This window comes from Streptopelia decaocto (assembly GCF_964273445.1).
Source record: "Streptopelia decaocto genome assembly, chromosome: 1".
NCBI classification, from domain to species: Eukaryota; Metazoa; Chordata; class Aves; order Columbiformes; family Columbidae; genus Streptopelia; species Streptopelia decaocto.
The window spans coordinates 18269520-18292665 of NC_138663.1; positions in this window are offsets into that span (position 1 = coordinate 18269520).

Consider the following 23146-nt stretch of genomic DNA (forward strand, 5'->3'; position numbering starts at 1 on the left):
CTAGCTGTGTTTTTAGCACAATGCCTGGAGGTAGGTTGGATGAATCAGGACCCTGAGCCTTTTCTTTCACTGTTGCAATAATTTATTTTCTCTACTTAATCATAAACTCTCTGCAGAAAGGACTGTATCTTCTGTCTTTTTGTGTCCAGTAGCCTGGAAATCTAGTTTTAAAATAAAATAGATTCATTTTTAAAATGTATTTCAGAGTTAAATGAATTACATACTTCGGATACAGCATTGTCTTTTATGTTTATCAATAACTCTGTACTTTGAAAGACACATTCTCCATTAAGTTTATAGTCTCAACTTAAAACCTTCCACTGCCTTTAGTCAGAATGAGACCGGACACTTTTTCATTACCTTAACATTTTATTCAATCAGCTATGGAATAGTTGTAATTTTGTTTTATCAGATTTGGTGCATCTGAACTGGAACAGGGTGACAAAGCAAGCTAAATTTTATGTGTGTTGTTACACTAGTTACTTCTAATAATTCTTGGAGAAGAAACATTACAATATTTGAAGATCTAAGATGTCATCAATTATTTACACTCAGTGTTACTGCTTGACAGCTCCTGATTTAAAAAATAGGAAAACAAACAAACAAACAAACAAAAAACAACAACAACAACAAAACAACCAAAACCCAAACAAACAGAAAAATATGGTTTTTAATGTATCCTTTTATTACTGGTTATGTGCATCAGGTTTTGTAATCTGGTTGCTTGGGTAGTAGTGCATTGATCCGAACTGCAGGTTACAGCTGTATTTACAACACAGCAGAGCTTTTCAATCCCAATGCAGGGATGTAAATCTACACTTGTAACATTCAGGACAGTACTCCAGACACTGAGCTGTATCCTACTTTTCTCACAAAGTGTACTTTCTTGAACCAAAAACTTTCTAGGCAAAATTTGTATGGAAAGAGTTATGTCAGTATGGAACGTTAGGTCTTTGGTGAACCAGTGTATTACACCAAAATGTCACACGGGTGAAAACGTTCCTACCACTTGTAAATGCTATACTATATATTTAAATCTTCCTTCTTTGAGCTGGTGCCATTCAGAACTTTCAGTGCTGTCATACATAATTAAAATGTGTGATCAGTTTTGAACTCTAAACTCTGCCAAATGTGATATTAAAATGTAAGCTGAAATTGTAAAGGCTCTCTTTTCATGGTCAAAGAAATTACCAGGTGTCAGTTCAAGGGAAAGCTCTTGCTGGAGCAAGTTAGATAATTTTGTAGAGTAATCTCTAAAGGCTATGTAAAACTTAAGTCTTTAACAATCTTCAGAGAAACTCCCTCTTTCTGATAGCAAAGTTCTGGAATTTTTTAAAGTCAGATAGAAGAGTTGTTATTTAACCTCTCTTGGTAACATTATTTTAGGCTGCCTTGATATAAGTTCAACAAAGGCCCTACAGATTGATTTACATTCTGAAGGTTATCTTGAAACTAGAAGACTAGAAACTTTTTTTTAAACAACAGCTTAAATTCTGAATTATATTTGGTAAGCTCTTCACAAAGCATTGAACATTTTCATTGAATTCAGTGTGAATATCAAAGTTATTAATTTGGACTTTGTGCATCCAGTACACAAAAAGTGGGACCAGTGAATTTATACCAAACCTGATTTCTAGGACATTCTCTATTCATCCTGAGGTTGTGGTCTGAATAGCCATGTAATTACACACATCTCCACCTATGCTCATATAATTTTGCAGTATTTCTTCACATCTTCATGAAAGTAACAATTAATGCACAATTCATCAATTTCCTTGTTATTCCTAACAAACAAACAAGCAACAACAACAAAACAACCCTTCTTTTATATTACCAAAACCCAGAAGAACTGAAAGCTTGAAATATGGTTTTGTTTTGAACAAAGGTGTCTTTTAACCCCAGCTGGCAACTAGGACCATGCAACCCTACACTTATTCACCCCACAAGGGGGATGGGGGAGAGAACAAGAAAGAGAAAAAACCAAACAACCAAACAACCAAACAAAAACTTGTGGATTGAAATAAGAACAGATTAATAGGACAGAAAAGGAAGAGAAAATAATAATAATAACAGAATATACAAACAAGTGATGCACAATACAATTGTTTACCACTCATGACACTGGTAGCTTGTTCATTCCTGATAGTGGTATTTGCCCCCCAGCCAGCTTTGGCTTTTACACTGAGCATGGCATCATAAGGTGAGGGATAGTCCTTTGGGCAGCTTGGGATAACTGTCCTGGCTTTGCTCCCTTCCAGTTTCTTGTGCTCCTGGTACAGCATGGAAAGCTGAAAAGTCCTTGACTACCCAGCAACAACCAAAACATCATACTAAATCCAAAACACAATTGCTAGAAAGATAATCATCTCTATCCCAGCCAAAACCAGGACAAAAGGTTTGCATTCCGATGAACACAGTTAGTTCAAATCAAGAAGACTAACTCTATTACCTAAAAAGGCGTACAAGGCATCTTTATGGTTACTGCATTGAGTTTATTATTAAAGCAATAGGCTCTTCATGCAAGTTTTAATGTATCGTCTGGAACTTAGGAAGCCAATGAAAATATTAGACTGTCCAGCTGAATGCAAAATCAGTCTGCAGAATGTAAATAGGTCTGTGTGTCTCATTTTCAAGCTGGTGGAAAGAAAGACTTAAATAATACAATTGTAATATTACTTGAAAACAACAGGAAAGTAATATGAACAAACTAAAGGAAGATGCAGCTGAAAAAGGAAATGCTACAGTAAGCAATGGAAAAATCATTCAGGCCTGAAGCTGGTGAATATAAACTTAGAGACCTGGAAAAATCAGCAACCATCAACCAGACTTCTACGAGCAGAGCAGAGGAACAATAGGATACGTGCTGCTGAGGGGAGCTTGTTGATTTCATCTCACCAGAAAGGCAAAAGCTTTTTTCTAGTTTTCTCAAATTCCTTCTTATGTCTCAGGGCATTGAAAGCAATCTTTTATGTTTTTCTAACAGACTTACACAGCAGGATCCACTTGCCCACAGTGATTACCCAACATCTTTGGGATATCAAAACTATGTTGTGCCAGACGCAGTTCAAGTCTAACTCAAGAAAGTGTCATTTAAGAGTCAAATATGTTTACTGAGATATAAATGAATAAAATACACATGGCTCATGACAAATTTGGGGGCATTCACTGAATTTTTATAGAATACGAAATCCAGGAATAAATTAATTTTTCAAAAACAATAATGCATTTTAGAGCCAGGATGTGGAGGCAACACTAAAAATCTTGCATACCAAAGTAAAAAATACTGCGGTTTGAAGAAGTTTAAGGTTAAGTAGAATTATTATCAATTTCATAGGATATGGCTGATAATTTGGATATCTCATTTGTGCTTGTTAATATACTTTTTACTCTATAAAATTCTCCTACCAGGTTACAAGCCTTTGAAATGTCAGTCCTCACTTCTTAACTAAAACTTACTAAAATTTAGATTGTCATCACATTAGGCAGTTATTGCCATTCTTTAAGTTTCATTAAGGAGGAGCACATAAACACTTTAGAAGAATTACCATATGTCTCATTTGTTCCTTTTCTGTACCTGTTGATATTCTTCCAATGGAAATACACTTCAAGAAATTTTGTGGAAACTTTGGGCCAGGCTCACCAATAAACTCTGTCAGTCCATACTAGCCAATTAGGTGGTATATTTAATTTGTTTTACCTCAGGAGAAGTCCTATAAATCACTCCCATTAGTTAGTTAACTGGACCATTAGTTGAACTGACACTAATTTAAGGGGATGAGAAGATAGATTTTTTTCCCCCAGATTAGATCTGGATTTATGGTAGTTTATGAGAAAATTCAGGCTACACCTGGACCTTATAGAAATATGCATAGCTCCAGCAAAATTATATTGCTTTACACAGGTCACGAATTTTCCAATGCCTTAATTATGAAGCTAGCATAAACAACACAGAAAACTCTCAATGAAATAACCCTCTCATCATGTGTCATGGCCTAACCCAAACTAGCTATACAACCATGATAGCCGCTCACTCATCCTCCTCCACCCCTCTCCAAATAAGGGAGAGAATCAAAAAGGAAGGGAGAAACTTAGATTAAGATAAAGACAGTTTAGTAAAATAACAAAATACTAATACACTACTAGTTTACTAGTAAAAAGACAGTAAAGCCCAGAGGCCTCTGCAAAACAGCAAAAGGCCAAACTAACCGTCCGGAACAGAAGTCCTCCAGCTTCGACAAAAAAATAGAAGAACGTGCAAGAGAGAGAGAGAGAATGGAAGAACCTGACTCTCCTTAAATATGATGAATGATGTTAATGGGATGGAATACTCTTATTGATCAGTCTGGATGTCAGTCAAGCTCTGCCCCATCCATGCCCCCCTTCCTCGATGCCTCACACCTGTGGGCAGAGTGCTTAGAACATCCTCGGCTCTCAGACCAGAGCAATTAAAAACATCAACTCTATTCTGGGGTGTTATCTCTTGTTCTCAAACTAAGTCCAAATAATGACCACGCTAGCTAAGAAAAAGAAAGGCTTCTCACTGCCTGAAGAAAATTAACTTATTTTCAGCCAAAACAGCACATCACATATTGTGTCAGCTTACCTGATCATGTATTTGTTTATTTGTGTCATTAATTTAACAATTCTACAGGATGGTACCATCCCAAACAGGGCTGTTATTATTTTGGAAATAAATTATATTGCCACAAAATACTTCTGGCAAAGTGAGCACTCTAGTGTGTTCTCTAGCAGAGAGCTTCGTGTTGATAAGACTTAATCTATGACGAGTTTGCAATTTCTGTCCAACATCACATTCTCAAATACATTGCAACCCATTTGAGTGAGAAATAATTTGGTCTTTATGTTATTTCCATCCTGAACCTCTCTTCGAAAGAGACAAATTGTGATAAATTACATGTGGTGGTGTTCTCTTGTGACTGATGGCAGAGAAAATCAAGCTATTTCACTTAGATGTTCACTGTGGAATTGAACCGGGCTTAGCAGAAATAAGACAAATATTTCACATTGAGTCATCCAACCCTGTTGCTCTGTCTAGAAGCTCTGTTTTTAAGTTCCAGCAACTCCCATTACTCAGCAGGATCCACTTTTTTCTTTCAGAGGACTGGTAATTAGCACAAGTACAGTTATTGTAAGCTAATTATATGTTCTAAAACTAATGTACTTATGTGAACCAGAGGGTAGCTTACCCTGTGAGCATTTCATAAGCGAACAGGTGCTTAAAAGGTTTAATGGGTTTGTAGCCATCTGTAGTGATTAATGATGTTTGAGAACCTCACTGCAGCTCATAATATAATCATAAATGAACATTGGGACTTTTCAGTTCAAACAAAAGTGTAAATGATTCTTAGATTTTCATGCTCAAATCTCTTATGCTGAGTTACAATTTTATAATCCAGGAGGCAATGAATAATTGAAGTTTCCTGGAAGCTATGAATTAAAAAAATCTTCCCTCTAACTTCTGCCCACCTTTTTACTGCAAGGTAGAATGAAATAATATATTTGCACATATAGAACAGAAAAATAGAGCAGATTTTCCTTCTTCATAACCAGTTTATTGCCCTTCAATCCCCTTACTAAGTCAGAAATCTAGGTTAAGCAATTTCTGCTCACAGTACCCTGTAGAAATTTTGCCCCTTTTGAAGTAAGTGAGAAAATTCCCACTGTGGCCAGATACTTCTCACTGTCTGGACATGGGGAGCTAAGAATGAGTAAAAGCAATTACTCCTGCCTGTGACTGAGAAGCGGTTATGACTGTACAGCATTAATGTATGGATTAAGCTATGGCATTAAGCTATGGACCCACAAAAGACAGAGGGACACAAGATATGGGTACATCTGAGATCTTGCTGTCCTACAGAAGCCACACTTTTTTCTTAGGATGACAGGAAGCACATACTTCAAGTCGTGATTCACAAGTCTTTCCAAATGAAGGTGGTGCTGTTGAGGTACTCCTAGAAGACAAGTAAGTGGACCATCAATTTCAGACAGTCTGTGGGAAACTCAAGATTCATTACTTTTACGGAAACTGTAGTATGGAATGAATCAATTGCTGAGGCAAGGCAGAATGTAGACTCATCTTTATCTGAAAGGCTAGTAAACTTATATGAGAAGAACAAGTTGTAGGGGATTCAATGTCTACTCAATGGAGTTTCATTTTATGAAGTACAAAATGGACAAGTGCACAGACTTAGCCGTGCATGAAGTATAAGTTCCACAACCACCTCAACAGAGTAAATCCAGTTTCTTCTCCATTTATGCCATACGGCTGAATGACCTTATCATCTAAAGGAAAGATTACAAATTCTCACTGATTTTTTTTCTTGCTCACCGGGGCTATTTATAAATGTGAATTCTATGTGGCTTTCATAATGTCCAATAATGCACTCATACCTCAGTCTTTAAAATATTTATAGCACTTATTGGGTGTCTCCCAATACAAAAGTTCACAAAGATTGTAAGAATTCACTGTCTTTGAGACCTAGGACCTTCTTTCCACTTGGGTTTAAATTGCTCGATAAGTTCAAAAGTTTTTTAAGAGAAAACATGTAGAAAACTAAGAAAAAGTTTTAACTGAAAAAGGCATTTATTTGTTTAATACATACACGAGTTATAGATAAAAAACTGCATTACAAGTGGAACTATAACCTCCTTAGGAGCATGATGTCATTTATCTCCTTCTTATTCCCTTTTTCTGAAGTGATTCTTTCTGGAAATGTTTTTAAATGGAAGAATTTAAATAGAAAATAAATTCCAAAATGCCAGATTTAATAATTTATGTATATATTATTGCAATATTAACAAATTACCTATTTTTAATTCAAGGAACAGTCTGATAGCTGGAAAAAAATTTTCATTCCTCATTATTAAATAAGGTGATTAGTGGTTCATTGATACATTGGACATTTCAGCATCTCAAACCAGGTTGCCTGCTGGCCTAATTTGTCACAGCTTTGTTGATTTTATTGACTCTGTTAATGGAAAGGTTACCACAGTACAGTTCTGACAGTGTATGCCGGTAAATTACCTGCTCTCTGTATGTTCAAGGTAACATATCAAGATTTTCTAGAATCAGTCTAACGGGGTATATAATTTCTTTCTTTTTCATAAATTGGCATCCAACCAGCAATTGAGATGTATAATTTTGCCCCAGCTTTTTCACAGATGCTTGAGCCAGCTTTAGTCCATCTAGTTTAAGTACTCTTCGAAATATGGCAGCGCAGCTCCTGAATGTGCCACCGTGACTCATGTGACCTAAAGCTAATGACTCAGAAGTGTACCCAGTATACAGCTAACTGCCAGCAGTAAGCACATAATAGCCCTGTAATACCGTAGAAACATTGATAATAGCAGGTTGTACGGGTTGTATACTCAAAGGAGTTTGTAAGACCTCAGGACAGAGGCCTGGTTAGCTTCCTGTATCTGAACTTTTCTTGACCCACCCACAGCTTTGTTTCAGTTAATTTAGCTATGATGGCACGTGGAAAAGCCCTGCTGGCTGCTCCCAAGTCCATTGCCAAAAAGCCATCAGCCCACCAAATCCCATCTCTACAAACCCAGAAAACAGGCACAATAGCACACAGAAAACCCAAATGAAGGATTCAGAGGGAAGGACACCCTATCTGGGCCCCTCCCAGCAGAGCCTCAGACACACTGTCCAGGTGTGAAACATATCATGATGAGTCATTGGGACAAGCAAGATCTGCATGCCACGTTTTGAACTGAAGGGGTCTTGCTGCTGAGAGTTGTGGAACACCATTTGAGATGCAGCAAAAGAGCATGTTGGGATTGGGTGAGGAAGGCAAGAGGCCAGTAGAACTCCTGAGTTCAACTCATGGCTGAGTTGAAATCTGATGGTAAAACTAAAAGGACCATGCACAAGCAGCAGAAGGAGGGACAGGTATCCTGGGAACAGTATAGGGATGCTGCCTGGTTGTGTAGAGACAGTGTCAGGAAGGCCAAGGCACAGGTGGAACTGAGCTTGGCAAGGGAGGCAAAGAATAACAGAAGGGCTTCTACAGCTATGTCAGACAGAAAAGGAAGGTCAAATAAAGTGTGCCCCCACAATGAGCAAAATTGGCAAACTGGTGATGATGGATGAGGAGAAGGCTGAGGTACTTAACAACTTCTTTGCCTCAGTCTTCACTTATAAGCTTTTGTCCCACGCCTCTTGAGCAGATGAACTGTAAGACAGAGACTGGGGAAGCAAAGTCTCTTCCACTGTAAGAGAAGATTAGGTTCATGACCACTTAAGGAACATGAACACACATAAGCCTATGGGACCTGTCGAGATGCACCCTGAAATCCTGAGAGAACTGGGTGATGTAGTTGCCAAGCCACCTTCATGATATTTGAGAAGTCAGGGTAGTCAGGTGAAGTCCCTGGTGACTGGAAAAAGGGAAATATTTCACCCATTTTTGAAAAGGGTAGAAAGGAAGAACCATGGGAATTACTGTTCTCTCAGCCTCACATCTGTGCCTGAGAGGATCATGGAACAGATCTTCCTAGAAGTTATGCTAAGGCACATGAAGGACGGTGCGGTGATTTGAGACAGAGAGCAAGGCTTCACCAAGGGCAAGTCCTACCTGACCAAGCTAGTGGCCTTCTACAATGGAGTAACTACCTCAGCGGACAAAGGAAGGGCTATGGATGTCATCTATCTGGACTTCTGTAAGGCCTTTGACACAGTTACCTCACAACATTCTTCTCTCTTAAGTGGAGACGTATGGATTTGATGGGCAGACTCTTCAGTGGATGAGGAACTGGCTGGATGGTCGCATCCAGAGGGCAGTAGTCAAAGGCTCAGTGTCTGGACGGACACCGTTGACAAGGGGTTATTCCTCAGGACTCTATATTGGGACCAGTACTATTTAGTATCTTCATCAGTGACATAGACAGTGAGATCAACTGCACCCTCAGCTGAGTGGTGCAGTTGGCATGCCTGAGGCATGGGATGCCATCCATAGGGACCTGGACAAGCTTGAGAGGTGGGCCCATGTGAACCTCATGAGGTTCAACAAGGCCAAGTGCAAGGTCCTGCACCTGGGTCGAGGCAACCTCCAGTATCCATACAGGCTGGGGGATGAAGGTATTGAGAGCAGCCCTGCAGAGAAGGACTTGGAGGTATTGGTGGATGAGAGATTGGACATGAGCCAGCAATGTGCTATTGCAGCCCAGAAGGCCAATTGTATCTTGGGCAGCATCAAAACATGCATGATAAGCAGGTCAACAGAGGTTATTCTGCCCCTCTACTGTGCACTGGTGAGGCGCCACCTGTAGTACTGCGTCCAGCTCTGGAGCCCCCAGTACAGGAAAGAAATGGAGGGCTAGAACACCTCTCCTGTGAGAAGAGTCTGAGAGAGTTGAGGTTATTCAGCCTGAAGAAGAGACAACTCTGGGGAGAGCTTACTGAGGCCATTCAGTACTTATAAGGAACAGACTTTCTAGTGTGGCTTGTTAGGATGAGGGATAATGGTTTTAAACTAAAAGACGGAAGATTTAAACTAGACACAAGGAAGAAGTTTTTTACAATGAGGGTGGTGAAACACTGGAACAGGTTGCTCAGATCAGTGGTAAATGCCCCATTCCTGGAAACATTCAAGGCCAGACTGGACAGGGCTCTGAGCAATCTGATCTAGTTGAAGATGTCCCTGCTCATTGCAGGGGGGGTTGGACTACATGAGCCCATTTAAGTGTAAGCAGAGGATGATCAGTACACTTCTCTGGCCATGCCCTGTGCCCAGTCACTGCAGTCTGTCCTGTCTCATTATTAAACTCCATCTTCAATTATTTTCCAGTAGTTCTTAGGGACATGATTTAGTGCCAGATTTAGGTTAATGGTTGGACTAAATGATCTTGAGGGTCTCTTCCAACCAAAATTATTTATTGATTTTATGATTCTATGATTCAGTCATTGTGCACATGTGTGTATGGGGTATGTGGTGTCAGTGACTGGAGCAAGTGTGCGAGCAAGTGTGCAAGCAAGTGTGCAATCACTAGTGAAGATGAGCTGAAAAATCCAGCAGGGAGGGGAAGTGTCCTGGGATCAGGGGTGTGGATACCTGAGGGTCAGCTCTGGGTGTGAGAGTGCCTGTGTCTCTGAGGGTGGCAGCACAGAGGGGTCAGCTGTGAGACCAAGGACACCTGTGTATGCGTGTGCGCGCGCATGTGTAAGACACTCTGAAACAGCAACTGAAATGGTGCTGTGGCCTTGGGGGTTCATATGTCCAGGTACCAGAAACTGGGGAGACTGGTCTCCAGGGACAGCAACTGGGCAGGCTGGGTTTATGAGGCCAGTTGCTGGAACAACTCACACTGTCTGTATATATGGATAGATACAGTATATATTTCCAGTAACATCTCCATTCTGCTCAGCCAGAGAGAGGAGCAGGATGAGGTAAATGCTGCTGTCTGTGTTCATGTGAGTGCTCTATGTGTGTCTGTTATTTGTGTGGCCAGACACACATATATGTGGTGTATTCCTTCTGGGAATATATTTTCAACCTCATTACTTGTTAGACCAGGGGGTAGGGAACTGCATCGGCCTTGCGTCTCTCAGGCTGTTGCATCCGTCACATTATATTTTCCTCCAATTTTTTTTTTTTTTTTTTTTATCTTGCATGGTACAACCATAGTTTTATACCAATAACAGTAACAAGCAATTATTCTGTGTAATATAGAGTCCTGATACAAGAGCAGCAGCCCGAGAAGTGGTGATAAAGGATGTGGCATGGAGGAGCACAAGACTAGGATATAAGAGATGGAGCACAGTCTTGCACTGGGGCTCTTCCAGCTGAAAGCAACTAACCAGCAGTCAGTTATAGAGATGCAAACCTGGAGCTAGACTAAACTGGTTTTAGAGGTAACAAGGCGAACAAAGAAATAGTATCAAACGTATGGAAACAGCACCATACATAGTAAGTTTAGATGCAAGGTGGAGCTGTAAACCAATGAATAAAGAGAAAGATGTGAAAACATTTAAGCAAACATACAAAAATTACTCAGAGTGGGTACTTGAGGAAGAAGAAGAAATCATAAGCATCACATTACTCTTGGCAAAGGAGTCTAGATACTATTGACATTCCATAATGCCCCCCACCTCCCACCCCTGGTAGATTGAAAGCACCAATATTTGGACCCAGAGAAGCAGGACAAAGGTGAACATGACGCCAGGAATAAGGGTAGAAACTAAGAATTATGTGTTAAGCAGTTTTGACTTTATTGTTATTCTTTCTCTAGCAATTACTTCTGGACTAAGAGTGTTTAGTTTCTTAAGATTTCAATTTTATACATGATAAATTCATGGCTTTATTTCTATGTAAGGTTTGTTTCCTCTTCACCCATAAACAAGATTTTGAGTGTAACACTACACATGTTGAAAGGTAGACAACCTTTAGAAATTGATGTCACTATAAACCTGGAACACTGTATGAACACACAAGAAGGATGCATTCTGGAACACTGGAGGCACTGGACGAAGAGAAGGGCAATGAGAAGATTGTGGTGGTATTGCAGTGAGGTGGTCATGGAGGCAATAAAGGGAAGAAGACAATGCTGAAGACAGAGGGAAATGTTGCAGGAATAGTACCTGAAAGAAACCATGCTACGTTAGTTCAGGAACCTTTGTCTAGAAGTTTTTAAAAGGAATTTATCAAAAAAGTATTGTATCATTCCTATGAATGCTAGTGACAATATTCTGTTAAGTACCGTCCGTCTTCTGCCAAGCTATGAAAGCTGCTTCTAAATCAATTGAATCAATAACATAACCTCTAAAAATAAAATCCCCTACTGTTGCTCCCTTGACAGCTGTGGTTCACAGAGTTGCTTTATATAGCTGACATGTACACACAATCATGTTACTTACATGAGTTTGAATGGACAACACCACACTCAGTACAGAAACTATTCCTGATCTTTTTTGGATTTTGGAATTTGAAAACTTGCTGTTTCAAACTTTTATCCACAAATTTTATCCACAAAAGACAAAGTATTCTTTAGTTTTTTATAAGAATAATTATCATCTTCCCGTAGGCTCCCCAGGAGCAATTTAAGTGAAAATAAAATAATCGAGATCTAAACATCTTTTCAAAGGTTGTTACTATTCTGACCGGGATAGTTACTCATTTGAGGGTTTTTATTCTAAAGGTCAAATAAACGTGGCAGCACTTATTTGCAGTTGCTGCTAATTCATGGGTAATGCTAAACAAAACATATTCTTAATGATGCTACGGTAAACAGCAATGGCCCTCAATTTGGTTGGTACCCACAACTACTGCCATGTGTACTCAAGCAATACAAACACAGGACCCTTTTCTTTGGAGTAACTATTGTCACACCCAAAAGAGCTGATGTTGTCTAACTTACCTAAGTAATATCTAACCTATTATTTCCTTATGACCTCCCAACTATTTTCTGTCACCACTGGTGGTAATTGTGTTATCCATCCAATCACAGCTGGCCTTTTTAATGACAATGAAGCTAAAGAGGGAGTAAACTACTCAGTCTTCTTTACATCATCTATTATTGGCCCTTCTTACCTGATAAGTGTTGGGACATCCTTTCTTCAGTTTTCCTGTGACTCTTAGCACTCATCTTTCTTCTTATGACCTTCTATGTCTTTCGCTAGCTGTACCTCATTTGATACCGAACCCTATTGCCACACTTCCTACCCTTTTATTCCTTGTCATTCAGCATATCCTCTCAATACACATACCTTTTAGAATATCATCTGATTAACATTAGTAGTTCATAGATGTACTGTTTTGGGCTGTGATAGAGCTAATTTTCTTCATAGCAGCTCGCATGGTGTTACGTTTCATATTTGTGACCAAAACAGTGTAGATAATATAAGGGTGTTTTAACTATCATCAAGCAGCACCTACACAGTGCCAAGGCATTTTCTGTTTCTCACATTGCCCCACCAACAAGTAGGCTGGGAGTGCACAAGCAGTTGGGAGGGAACACAGCTGGGACACCTGGTCCCAGCAAAAGGATGCCCCATATGACCATATGACATTGTGCTCATGTGGTGGGTTAACCTTACTGGGTGCCAGGTGCCCACCAAAGCCATTCTATCACTCCTCCGTTGATCAGGACAGGGGAGAAAAAATGTAACAAAGGGCTCATGGGTCGAGATAAGGACAGGGATAGATCATTCACGATCAATTACTGTCAGGGGCAAAACAGACTAGTCACAAGGAAATTAATTTAATTTATTACCAATCAAATCAGAGTAAGGTAATGAGAAATAAAAACTAAATCTTAAAAAGCCTCCCCCACCCCTACCTTCTTCCTGGGTTCAACTTCACTCCCAATTTTCCCTACTTCCTCCTCCCTTGAACAGTGAAGGGGGATGGGGAATTTGGGTTCAGTCAGTTCACTACATGTTTTCTTTGCTGCTCCTTCCTCCTCACACTCTTCTCCTTCTCCAGCGTGGCATACCTCCCATGGGAGACAGGCATCCATTAAATTCTTCAATGTTAGTCTTTCCTGTTCTTCACAAACTGCTCCAGCATGAGTCCTTTCCATGGGGTGTAATTCTATAGGAACAGACTGCTTCAGCGTGGGTCCCACTGCGGTTACAAGTTCTGCCAGCAAACCTGCTCCATACTGGGCTCCTCTCTCCTGCCAGGACCATGCTCCAGTGTGGGCTTCTCATGGGGTCACAGTCTCCTTCTGGCATCCACCTGCTCCAGTGTGGGGTCCTCTACAGGCTGCAGGTGAATATCTGCTCCACTGTGAACCTTCATGGGCTGCAGGGGGACAGCTGGCCTTACCATGGTCTTCACCATGAGCTGCAGAGGAATCTCTGCTCTGACAACTGGAACACCTCCTACCCTCCTTCTTCACCAGCCTTGGCATCTGCATAGTTGTTTCTCATATATTCTTATTCTTCGTTCCAGCTGCTGTTCCACACAGCATTTTTTTTTCCTTTCTTAACTGTGTTATCCCAGAGGTGTTACCATCTTCACTGATGGGCTCAGGCTTCGCCAGTGGCAGGTCAATCTTGAAGCCGTCTGGCATTGGCTTTATCAGATATGGAGGAAGCTTCTAGCAGCTTCTCTTAGAAGTCACCCCTGTAGCACCTATGTTACCAAACCCTTGCCACGCAAATCCAATACAGCTCAGCAATGAAAGCACTGGTATGTTTTTGTTTGTTTGTTTGTTTGTTTTTTCCCCAAGTAACCGTTACGAGTGATGAGGCCTTGATTTCCTGGAGAAGGGTAAACATCTGCCTGCTAATGAGAAGTAATGAATGAATTCCTTATTTTGCTTTGCTTGCACATGCAGCTTTTTTTTTTTTACCTGTTAAACTGTCTTTATTATAACCCTGAGTTTTCTCACTTTTAGTCTTCTGATTCTCTCCTCCATCCCACTGAGACAGAGTGAGTGAGCAGGGTCGTGGTTCTTAGCTGCCTACTGCGGTTAAACCACAGCAGTCCTTTTTGGCTCCCAAGTTGGGGTGAGAAGGGTTTGAGAAAATTACAGATTTGACTGGACTGAAACCGTAGCTGTTATAGCTATTTAGCTACTCATTGACAGTCTCCTGTACTTGTCATGCATCTTGCTTACCTTACTATTAGTCCAGTTCTTGTTAGTGGCTGCTTTTTGCATTTGATTTTTGTTGTACTGCTTATCATCTTACACTACTGTGCCTGGGAACATTTTGATAACAGCAATGGTGATGTGCCTGGGCTGGCAGATGGCAGGGCATCACTGCTGTCCCTGTGCTGCTGTACTGAACAGGCTGGAACTCCAGTGTGAACTCGAGTCAAAGGGACTGTGAACTGTGGATAAGTACATGTGGGAGCAGGCACATCTCAAAGCATCTGTGGCCATTGACATGTCCACACTGCAGCAAGTACACTCCTGAAGGGACTGTGGCCCAAAATTAAGTGTCCATGTTGAAGCAGGTATACTCTCAAGCATCTGTGGCCAGGGACAGGCCATGCCAGAATACCTCAGAGTGTCTGTGGATGTGGATACGTCCATGCTTCAGCAGGTTTGTCCCCGAAGAGTCTGTGGCCCATGGTTAAAGCTGTGACACAGAAGATACAGGTCTAAGGGATGGTGGCTGTCACTAAGGCCATGCTGAAGTAGGTGCACCCCTGAAGAGACTATGGCCCATGAATAAGTCTGCACTGGAGTGGGGCAAGGGAAGGAGTTCATTGCCATGTTAAGCCCTGTGGCCTGATTAAAGAGACCAGGCATGGAGATTGTAATGGATATACCTTTAAATCATTGTAAACCATGATTTGAATTGCATGTTATAGGAAACACTGGAGCCAACCAAACCAGTGAAGGATGAGCCTCATGAGAAACAGTGCAAGTGCAGCACAGACTTGACCTGAAGTGACTTCGGTGCCCAATAACTCCATGGAACACACCACCTCTCCTGTTCTCAGTGACCACCATAACGGATGGAGTCCAAAGTCATGAACTAAATGAACTCAATGCATACTTTAAGGACATTTTATGGACATTTTACAGGGATGTTCCATAGACTAAGGGGAAAAAAAAATGCCTACTGCGATTAGTCCATAACACTACTGATGTGGTTTACTTGAGTTCTGTGAGTTCGTTTACTTGGTATGACGTGGTAAAGTTGATTAAGAAGCTGAAGTGGTATCTAACCACATGAACACAGTACCTGGATTGAAAACTCACAGGATTCGAAGAATAATTTTAAGCAGGTAATCAGAACTGATTGTGCTTTCACTGAGGTCCAACAGGATTAGGTTTAGTGGGTTATATATATTATTTAACATCTAGAAGGCTTGGAATAAACTAAATGACCCATAAAGATGCAGTTTAACCAAGACTGCTAAATAAGGATGCAGAAAAGACACCATATTCCTTTTTAAGCAATACATTACCGAACAGTATACATTTTAACACAGAAAAATAAAAATACATACACCTTGGACTGAAGAACGCTGGTGTGTGGAGATGAAGCCCTGGGAAGCACTGTTTCTGAGTAGACACAGAGATCATACTGGATAATTAGGTAAATATCATCAGAGAATATGGCCTCTGTTGCCAAAATCTGTCCATTTATAAATGAAAATATTGATTAAAATACCTGATATATTCTACTTTTACGTTTGGCATTATTTCAGTTCTATTAATATAATATGTCTGGTTCTGGTATTCATAACTCAAGAAGTAGGTTAAGTTGGAGATAATTCAAAGAAAAGCCTCAAAACTAATCATGCTATAGGAGAAAAAGAGAGTGGGAGTATTCATGAAGCTAATTACTTCAGGATCACACAGTCATAAATGGAAAAACATTATTGGACCAATGCCCCTGTCCTGTTCTGACACTACCTCTGAGAAAGACTCTGTTTAAAACAGAAGAAATCTAGAGAGGATTTTCTTCTATAGCCTGTTAGCTTCTATGGATTTCTGTCCCGATATTGCTGTAAGGAACAGCTATGTGATAGGAGAACGTTTTTCAATCTAGTAAAATAAATTATAACAACCCAAACTCTGGAAATTGAAACCACAAAAAATATGCATATTTTAAAGTTGAGAAATTAACTAATGGAAAAGTTTACAAAAGGTCTTTTGGCAGTTCATCAATAAAAATATGAAAATCACTAGTATTTTTTCTTATGAGGTATATTATAACAAACTGAAATCAGCATAGGAGAGCTGCGTAGAAAGTCAGGCTAGGTGATCACAGTTTCATTTATGGGTCTGGATCAGAAATTTGAGTTAGAAACATAACTTCATTTCAGTCTAGTTTAAAGATGGCTACCATATATCCTGAGCTGGTAAAAGTCTGTGATCTTGGTACATACCATTTTAATTTCAGACTTGAACAACAAATCATTAGTTTCATGAATCTCAAAGAAGCTGAAGAACAATATTCAAACAGAAATTACTTTCCAAGCAACTATTTCCTGGTCTAATAAGCCATAACATAGAAGTATACTACTGATATTTAAATTTATAAGTAAAATAACAAAGAAATAAATACATTTTTAAAATGGGAGAAGAACATTTTCAAACAGTTTTATAACTTTTGTATGATGTTTAAACATTGAGAATGCTAGTCCCAGATGAGCATGCTTTGAACTATTCATAATGTTAATATTCATGAAAAAACAACTTTCACCCTCCATGGTTTGAAATACATAAAACTGTTGCTGGGTTATTACTGTCGCTTTTATTTGTTAACTTTGAAAAGGTTTTGATTTTAACAGTTAATGGTATATCAGTAGAGAATTTCCCCCATCTGTCCTACCTTTAACATGCGGTAAAGTCATAAGTGCCTAAGGATTAAGATCAGTGATCTGTGTGGGCTTGAGATTCAAGATATGAATATTATGACATTGCTCAAAATGAAGTATTGTCTGCCCATGCCAAAGGAATGGGATAACCTGTTTATGCATTTTCATGACACAGGACAAAGATATCCAATATGCATACCAAGCCACAACATACTGCAGTATTGGGTACTGTTGCTTTAAAGGACAGTATTTCCTGAAAATCTGTGTGAAGTACTGTGAAACAGCTATTCCTGTGTACAGCTGAGTAGAACAACACCCAAAATAAAGCAGGTCATGGTAACATTTTTAAATGGTGAGTAAACACTAAGTGTTGTTTTACTCACACAACTTCTTTAACAAGGAGGAAAAACACAGTACAAATGAATCAGAAAAAGCTAGAAAATACAATTTTATTGAAAAATGAAAGTAGGGTGAACCAAAATTTTCTTTACTTGTGTGTTGCTCAAAACCATAGTTCTCTTTACTGTGTTAGCTGCATGCACAGCTCAGAGGTCACTGATCAATGTATCAAAGTAAATAAAGACAAACTCACTTTGCAAGGGCAGGAGGTTAGTGTTGGGGGCATTAATTTTTATTTCAGAGAAAGACCTAAACACCCCCACTCTTAGCTGAAAATAAAAAATGTCCTTCTGCTGTAATGATTTATGGGAGGCATATCTGAGTTGTCTTGCATCTCCATTTTCCCCTGTGGTTTCAGTTCCCAAAACAAGCTGCCTCTCCAATGATTTACTGGGGTCATGGAACAATTAGTGCATCAAGAAAAATGCAGTCTCGTCAGAAAGCTCAATCCAGCTGATTGTGAAGACAGGACACAAAAAAATTAGACTAGACTAGAATAGAATATTTCAGTTGGAAGGGAGCTGCAATGATCATCTGCTCCAACTGCCTGACCACTTCAGGGTTGATCAAAAGTTTAAGCATGTTGTTAAGGGCATTGTCCAAATGCCTCCTAAACACCGACATGCTTGGGGGATCAACCACCCTTCTAGGAATCTTGTTCCAGCATTCGACCACCCTCTCAGCAAAGAAATGCTTCTTAATGCACAATGCATAGCTTCGAACTATTCCCATCTGTCCTACCACTGGATACCAGGCAGAAGAGCTCAGTACTTCCGTCTGTCCTTGCCCTCATCTGGAAGCTGTAGAGAGTAATGGAGTCACCCCTCAGCTTCCTTTCCTCCAAACTAGACAAGTTGGAAGTCCTTTGCTGTTTCTCATAGGACATTCACCAGTTTTGTTGCTTTCCTCTGGAGGCATTCAAGAACCTTCACATCTTTCTTAAATTGTGGGGCCCACAACTGCACTCCATACTCACGGTGAGGCTGAACAAATGCTGAACACAGTGGGATAACCACCTCTTTTGGGAAGCTGTTTACATTGTGTTTGATGCACCCTAGGATGCAGCTTGCTCTCTTGGCTGTCAGGGCACGCGCTGTTGACTCATATTGAGCTGCTGCCGACCAGCACCTCCAGGTCCTTTTCTGACAGGCTGCTCAATCTAAACCGGTGCCAGACATTACCCAATCCTAAAAAAACCTTCCTGGCAGTGGTGGGATTCGAACCCACGCCTCCTAAGAGACTGGAGCCTTAATCCAGCGCCTTAGACCGCTCGGCCACACTACCCTGCTGCTGATTTTGTCTCCACCCAAACGAAAATCAACTTCCCACAGAATATTTTAAAAAAAATAATCTCCATCCAAGACCAAAATGCAGTAGGTTAAATGACCAATAATAGCTCTTTCTGTAGGCAGAGATAAACACTCCTTAAAGTGCACCACATATTTCTGGTCCCCTTGTCACCTGTCAGGGAACATCATCTGGAAAGTTCTACAAATATTTCCTTGCCTATGAACCTGTGATCCCTTCCCAAGAAAAGAAAGGATGATGGTGCATTTTTGTGAGGAATGCGTGTTGACTTTGCACTCAAGTTTATATTTTCATATTCTTGGAGTGTACTGAGACTGGGGCAATGAACTATCTGTCCGTTCATGCACAGTCACTGCAGTGTTCTAGTCATGTACTCTAGGCCTCTAACAGATACGATTTGGAGGACCAATGTTAAGTACCAAAGTTCCCAAATGAATGAATGAAAGAACATAAGTCCATACATCAAAGCAAGTCAGAGCCTCAAAAACAGATGTCTGAAACAAGGAATGTGTACTCTACCACTATGCAATATGCCCACACTTGAGGGCAAAAACAGAGTGAGGGCTTAAGTGTTTATGTATTAATCTGTGATGCCTGTAGAGCATGGAATTCAAGGGATTGTTTCATGATCATTTTGACATTTCCAGAGACAGTTCAACTGAAACATGTATTACAGATTTCTTTGATTCTACGTATATGCTTTGACACCTAGGTAGCTACTTTCCCAAATCTGTTATTCTTCAGTACGGTGTTTGCTCTCCATGCCCTCCTGACAAGTTGATAACGTGTTGTCAATAACTCAGCAATGCTAGATGCTCCAGCAGCTTGGGCGACATGTATAGATATATAACTATACAAAAGCTGCATGATGAAATTTCATGAAACCTATTAGAGTAAGTACCATATACCACACAATTGTTACAAATATTGGATATACTATATATAGTTACTGGGGCAAAGTGTGTAGATGCTGCATTTAATTTTGTAGATTTGTATTTCTGGGCCGTTTTTTCTTAGTCCTTCATATAAACTGAGCCAGTAACAGTAACAATTTCAGTCTCTCATAACTTGTGCAACATGAAGAACCCTATTCGGGTTATTTCTAATATGCAGATGTTGATTCTGTGTATATAGCTAATAGCCCAGCCTCCTATGGTCCTGATCTTCCCAGATGGACAACTGCGTAGGATTTGTCTAAACATACGAGCCTCACTGGGAAGTGCTAATAGCTTGCTGTCTATGTTCTCTGACATCCTATTAAGCTGTAACTTATGACACAGTTGTTACAAATAATGTCCTCTTATCTTTGAGCTAAAGTCAAGTGAATATTTCTTTTTGTACAGTATTGATATGAGCTGCCTTGATGTTTATGGAGTGTCATTGATCCTGGGATTCAGTCCCAATGCCTTGATGCAATCACAGTGTAAACTGATACCATCTCTCTACCTGCTTCCAAAGATACTAGTAGTTTCTCCCTCTTTCCTAAGTAAATTATGTATTTACAATCAAGTGCTGTATAATTAAGGTCTCTAAGGAGCCACTAATGAAAAAGATTTTGCAAGATGCAAGTGAACCTAACTTCTTCCTTGCATGAAGAATTGTGTTTCTACTCCTCTTGATTTAGGTGTAAGCAAAGAGTTTATAGGCCGTAGATCTACAGTGAGTTTTTCCAGCTCTTTTATCTTTGTATGCTTTTTTTAGGTCACTCCCCCAGCATGCAAAACCAGAACAGAAAACTTGCTAACATGGAGCACCCTTTTCAATCAGGAAGTACTTAATCAGGTCACCCATTTTATCAGGTTGTCTTCACAGGAGATGGTGTGCATAATGGCAATGTCAATGGCTAGAGACAGAAGCTATGTCATTGTGTTATATTTGGTCAGTGTAGTATTTTAATGTTTCCAGGATTTAATGTACTTTTATGGATTTCATGTTGCTAGCAGCCCCAGCTAAAATAACAAGACAGTAATTAATCCCCAGTGTTGAAGCAATATTGCTTATATGCATCAGGTTTGATATGTTGGCAGGAGAGAAAGATCAAGCAGGATAATTCTACATGGAAAGATAAGATAGTTGTGGAAGAGGAACATGCTCTAGTTAAACACACAAGACAGAATGGCCCTGCAAAAGCGTGTATAGGAAGTTCAAATCCACTAGGGTATTCAAAGGGAGAAAGAGTGACTAGGTAGGTGGCTCGTCCACACACAGCCATATAAGCAGTTTCTTGTATTAGGATCATGGGATCATAGGATTGGATCTTGCAATACTTTAGAGTGGAAGGCACCTGTGGAGATCTCTAGTCCAACTTCCTGCTCAAAACAAGGTAAAATCTGTGGTCAGACCATATTGTTATGGATTTATCCTGTTGGTTCTTGAAAAGGTCCAGGAGTGGACAGAGACTGCACAACTTCTCTGGTTAACCTGCTTGCAACCAAGATCCACTCCTTATTTCTGCAGAAAGAGTTTCTCCTTATATTCAGTATTAACATTATTTCATATTACACCCATTGCGTCCTCCTTCCACACACCACTGTGCACACCACAGCTCTGTCACAGGGCAGGTGCTCCAACCCCCACCTATCTTAATGACCCTTCAATGAACTTGCTACAGTTTGTCAATGTCTATCTTGTATTGGGGGGACAAAACTGGACTCAGAACTCCAGATGTAGTCTAATGAGTGGTGAATGGAGGAAGATAATCCCTCCACTTGACCTACCAGCCCTGCTCATGTTGATGTAGCCCAGGAGACTGTTGGATTTCTTTTCTGCCGGGACATGCTGCCGGTTCATTTTCACCTCTCTCTCTGACAAGACCACAGGGCGTTGTCATGGAGGCACCCCAAGGTTAGTTTAAGGGACAAAAGGGTCCAAAACAACTTTTATTAAACCGGTGAGAAACAGTCACTCCAAAAGTGACTTAAATACACGGTCGGATATCAGTTGAGGAAAATTATTAAGGGGCAGCTACGAATACAACAGGAGGTCCAAAGTGTCCATATACATGGCTTCACCCAAAACAATGCCGGAGCCGCCCCTGAGTCCAGGAAGAGTACACACTTGCCTAAACACAGTGTGGGATTATTTTAAAAGAGATACACGTACTTGTATTGAGTAGGGGAAATGTACACTCGCGATTCTGCGAGGTTAAATTTATAGTACACTCGCAATCCTGCAAAGAGAAATACACATGCAAATGTGCACGGAATATTACACGTGCTTATGTGGAAGCATGGGAGGAAAATACACTCACGATTCTGCGAGGATTAATTTATACACGTGCTTGTATTGAGCACGGAAAGTACGTTTGATAATGTGCACGAAAAGTATAAATACACATGCAAATGTGCACGGAAAGTAGATACACTTACAATCCTGCGAGGGTTAATTTTACTTACACACGTGGTGGCAAGGCAAGGGGAGTCTCCATCCCGGGGCAGGGGCGGGGGGGAGGTGGGGCGTGGCTCCTGGCGGCAGTGGCTAAACTCGTAACTCCAAGAGATCATGCTCAAGGCTGCCTGTCTCGATGAGAATCCCGTTTTTTTATAGGCTGATCAGATCTGACTGTAGGCATTACAGAAGCTTCTCTGCGCCCCACCCTGGCTGTGGGTGCCCCTGAAGCCTCCAAACATCCCCCACACTGGCCGTGGGTGCCCAGCGGCTCCCTGATGCCTTGGCACTCCCTTCTCCTAATGGCCCTGGCCAGGGTGCTCTGGGGCCAAACAACAGAAGCTGTTAGCCTCCAACAGCAGAAAGAGAGGGAGATGTGTCTACTCTTTCCATACCGAAGGAGGGAGGGGAAGAGACGGGGGTTTACATTCTGCCACAAGCCTTTTTTCACAGAACCGGTCTCCAGATAGTCTGTCCCAGCCCATATCACTGCAGGGGGTTCTTCTCTTCCATATACAGGTCTTTGTAGTTGTCCCTATTGGAATTCACAAGGTTCCTGTCAGCTCATTCTTTCAGCCTGTTCTTCTGTATGACAGCCCTGTTTTCAAGCAAATTGACTAGTCTCCTCAATTTGGTATCATCTCCAAAGCTGATGATAGTGAACTTCACCGTCTTTTACAGATCATTAATGAAGACATTAAATACAACATTTCCCAAGTTAGACATCTCTGGCACTTTATTTGTTATCAGCCTCCAATTTGAGCATGACCTATTAACCTCTACCTTTTGAGCCCAATCAT